This window comes from Limanda limanda, chromosome 6 (genome assembly GCF_963576545.1).
Source record: "Limanda limanda chromosome 6, fLimLim1.1, whole genome shotgun sequence".
Lineage (NCBI taxonomy): Eukaryota > Metazoa > Chordata > Actinopteri > Pleuronectiformes > Pleuronectidae > Limanda > Limanda limanda.
The window spans coordinates 22,895,861-22,900,276 of record NC_083641.1 but is presented as its reverse complement, the minus strand read 5'-3'; the positions used below and the strand labels follow the sequence as shown (position 1 = coordinate 22,900,276).

General features: G+C 39.8%; 1 pseudogene; it reads left to right on the top strand.

The window, feature by feature from the left end:
• The first annotated feature begins 3,114 nt into the window (after positions 1-3,114).
• On the top strand, positions 3,115-3,987 carry LOC133002983 (odorant receptor 131-2-like; annotated as a pseudogene).
• The last annotated feature ends 429 nt before the right edge of the window (positions 3,988-4,416 follow it).

Here is a 4,416-nt window from a genome sequence, read left to right as displayed (position 1 = left end):
CCTGCCGCTGCGTCACGCAGCGCTGTGCTCCCCACGCAGCACTCTGCATGGAATCCTCATCATCCACATCCTCAGCTCTCTGCCCTGCATCGTTTTTCTCTCCATCTTCTTTGCATCGGCCTCCTACGGCTCCTACACCCAGGGCAGAACGTGCACTGTGGAAATCTTCATCATTCACGCGTGGCAGGGTCACCTCAGATCAGCCATTAATCAGTTTTACTTCCTGATCATGTGCATCACAATCCTGTTTTCCTATGTGAAGATAACGAGAGTAGCCAAAGCTGCATCAGGAGAGGACAAAAAGTCCACATGGAGAGGACTCAGAACTGTGGGGCTTCACGCTTTCCAGCTGCTCCTGTGTCTCATCCAGCTGTGGTGTCCTTTCATAGAAGCTGCTTTGCTTAAAATCAATCTCATGTTATTTATCAATGTCAGGTACTTTAATTACATTACTTTTATTCTTGCTCCAAGATGTCTGTCTCCTCTCATTATCACAGGTATTTTCCTTGCAAAGCATTGCCCTAGCCTGTTCACATAGAGAGAACGTTCACAGTTAACATTTAAATCAAACACCAACTTTGGTGACAGAGGAGCACATAAAAAGTTTTCATGAAAATGGGCATTTCATGTACCGGAGGGGGGTTATACTCCTGGCAGGTACTACCAAGCCAGGCAGTTTTCAGGTTAGAGGCCAGTCTAAAAGCAGCAGTGCCATCACCCATTGGCAGTGGGATGATTGGATGACGATTGGGCCTATGTAGTTGTCATACATATGAATGGTGTTTCTGCCTATGCAAATTAGGACATTAAATATATATTAAATATTATTAAATAAGTGTGGAGCTCATGTGCATATTCAAATTCATTTCAAAAGAAACTTGTTATACAAAAAAAGTTACTTTTCATGTATACTTTTACCATGTAAAGTTTTATAGTGGTAGGAGTAAAGGAAAAAATGAAGCCTATTTCGGTGTATTTTGGACATATTCGATTAGTGTAAAGCTCATTTGCAAATTAAAATTAATTTTCAAAGAAACTTGTAATACAAAAAATGTTACTTTTCATGGGTAATTTTATTGTGTAAAGTTTCATTTTGATAGGGTTAAAGGAAAAAAATAGCCCCATTGGGTTGTATTGTTGCCTGGCCTTATTGGGCCACATCTCGGATTGATGAGAATTAAACATATTTCCTCAAGTAGGATTTCTAGTATGTTGTTCTGGACACCTCATAGAAATGATCTATGCTGAAAAAAATTATTTTACAATTATTTCGATTTTTGGCTCCAAAATTAGTTACTTTGCCTGGACTACAGTCCTTCGCATTTTTTTCTCTATGTGGCCCTCGGGGAAAAAAAGTTTGCACACCGCTGTCATACAGGGACAAAGACTGGTAATATATTTATTATTGATCCACTTGTGTACGATTCTCTAACAACAATAAACACACTGTCAAATGTAAAGCGAAAGACAAACAGATTGAATGAGTCAGGTCCGCGGCTCCGCGCTGTTATCAAACTAAACCTTCTCATTCTCCCGCGTTAGAGTCAACAACAGCTCTTGAGGTCTAAGATGCAGATATTTCAGTGTGATATTAACAGTTAATTATTAATTCAGTTTATCTTTGATATGTCTGAGATAAACATCTCACCTAGGGGAACTAGGCAGCTCCCCTCCTGACCGCGGCCATTTATTGTACATGACATAACAATGAATATCCAATGCGCATTGTCCAAATGTAAAAAAGTATTTTAAATGCAAAGCAGAGACGATTCAAAATACAAAGAATATATTTATCAATAAGGCTTCTAATCTTCCAGGAGATTTGACATTTATGGCTAAAAACAACTCTGATGGAGGGAAGCATTAATTACAGATTCATTTTAGTTCAGGTTTTCATCGCACTTTTCCGCCATCAACATTTTGCCATTCACAAATCTGGTTGTGTATAATTTTCTACATGTGGTCATATGTGTACACTCTGGTCACACATATGACTCTTCATCACTTCCACCTCTTCCTCATTCAAGGCCTCAGCTCTGTGCTCTGCTTTATTCTCTCACCGTCAACATCAGCATCTCTGAGCTTCTATAAACAACACATGGTTTCCTCTGAGGGGCTGTTCATCTACATGCGGCGGGGTCACCTCAGGTCTGCCATTGGTCAACCTTACTTCCTGTTCATGAGCTTCACCATTGTGTTTTCCTATGCTAAGATAATGAAAGTGTCCGTGCAGTGTTAAATCTGTGAAAACAAGAGGACATCAGATCTGTGCATTTGCCAACGCTCAGAGTGGCGCTAATTAACAGGATATTACCAATATATATAATAATGTATCAAATGAGAACATGAAAAAAGTAACAATGTGACAAATGGGTTGTTTGTTGGGATTCTTCAAAGATTTATTACATCAATCACCTCAACTTTTAATGAAAGTTGTCCTGAAATAGTTGACGACTGAAGAACTGAAGGTTCCTGGTTCAATCCCGTGTTCCAACCAAAGACCAGCACCAACAAGAATTCAATGTGAGATGGAAGAGATGCTCATGTTGCAGTGCTCCTGGTGTAGGATAAAACAAGTATTATCTTAAATGTGAACCTTCACATTCAACTTATTTAATAAAGACACGTGTAAATAGTTGAAACAGATGAAGTCGCCATTACTGAATTATGTTTTCAGTGTGAATCCCTCCAACAGAGAAAGTGAGTAACTATAGCTACTGCCTATGAGGTGTGTTGTTGGTGAATGTTGGCGCTTCTGACTCTGTGGTGATTTAACGTTCATATGACGTTGTGTGATAGTTGCCGATATAAAGCCTTCACACACAGCTCCTGCTCAGAAGGCTGCACAGAGCTCAGCTGAACACCTTCACTCCAGGGATGGTTTGGTAAACTGGGTCTTGTGCTCTTATGTCTCCTTCTAATTATTTGTCCATGCACGATGTACTAAAATAATGTGTATTGTGTTTGATACCTGTTGATTCAAAGAGAGATCATCCCTTGTTGAGTTCTGCATCTGGTTTTAGAGCTGAATGAAGTGTGGCAGTGTCTGAAGGCTTTTTACATTTGGTTGTGACAGAGAGAAAAATGGCTGCTAACATCACCACAGAGTACAAGATGAATGATAAGTTCATGTTGATTCAGGTTTCTGTCGTTCTTTTTCTCTGCATTAACCTTCTGCTAATTACAACGTTTTTCACCAAGGAGTTTTTCTACACCACCATGCGCTATGTCTTATTTGCTGTCACGCTAATGTCCGACTGTCTATTTTTATTCCTGACAAACATCCTGCTCCTTTTCACTTACTATGACTATACGATACAAATGTGGTTGTGCCTCACTATTTATAACGTTATATCGCTGTACATTTTTGTGACACCGGTCACTCTGACAGCGATGACCCTGGAGCGCTACGTGGCCATTTGCCTGCCGCTGCGTCACGCAGAGCTGTGCTCCCCACGCAGCACTCTGCACGGAATCCTCATCATACACATCCTCAGCTCTCTGCCCTGCATCGTTTTTCTCTCCATCTTCTTTGCATCGGCCTCCTACAGCTCCTACACCCAGGGCAGAACGTGCACTGTGGAAATCTTCATCATCCACGCGTGGCAGGGTCACCTCAGATCAGCTATTAATCAGTTTTACTTCCTGATCATGTGCATCACAATCCTGTTTTCCTATGTGAAGATAACGAGAGTAGCCAAAGCTGCATCAGGAGAGGACAAAAAGTCCACATGGAGAGGACTCAGAACTGTGGGGCTTCACGCTTTCTAGCTGCTCCTGTGTCTCATCCAGCTGTGGTGTCCTTTCATAGAAGCTGCTGTGTTTAAAATCAATCTCATTTTATTCATCAATGTCAGGTTCTTTAATTACATTACTTTTATTCTTGCTCCAAGATGTCTGTCTCCTCTCATTTATGGCCTCAGGGATGAAAAGTTTTTTCATGCCCTAAAAACATTTGCTCTCTGTGGTTTGCTTAAGAAACACTGATCAGATTTGTATCATTAACAAATTGTCATGATGTTATATATATATATATATTATGAACTGCTTTTGTTGTTTAATTGCGTCTCTGGCTTGATTTATATTGTTATTAAATATATTTAAAAAAATGTAAATGAAATATTCAGTTGACTATAAAAATGAAAATGTTGATTGATCAACCTCCAATCCCAGCACACAGCCCACCGCCGACGGCGAAAGACGCTAAACCTGTGAACAGAACATTTGTCCATTTCCTCGGTTTATGAACTGCAATATTTTTTACAATTGAACAGGACCCGAGCTGAACTCCTGAAAAAATCAGAATCAACAGTTTTAAATCCAATCAGTAATTTCCTGTTTAATTTAGGACTAAGATTGTATCATAAAATTTCATTGTATGATTTGGAACACGGACAATGAGAGAAATTAAAAGGT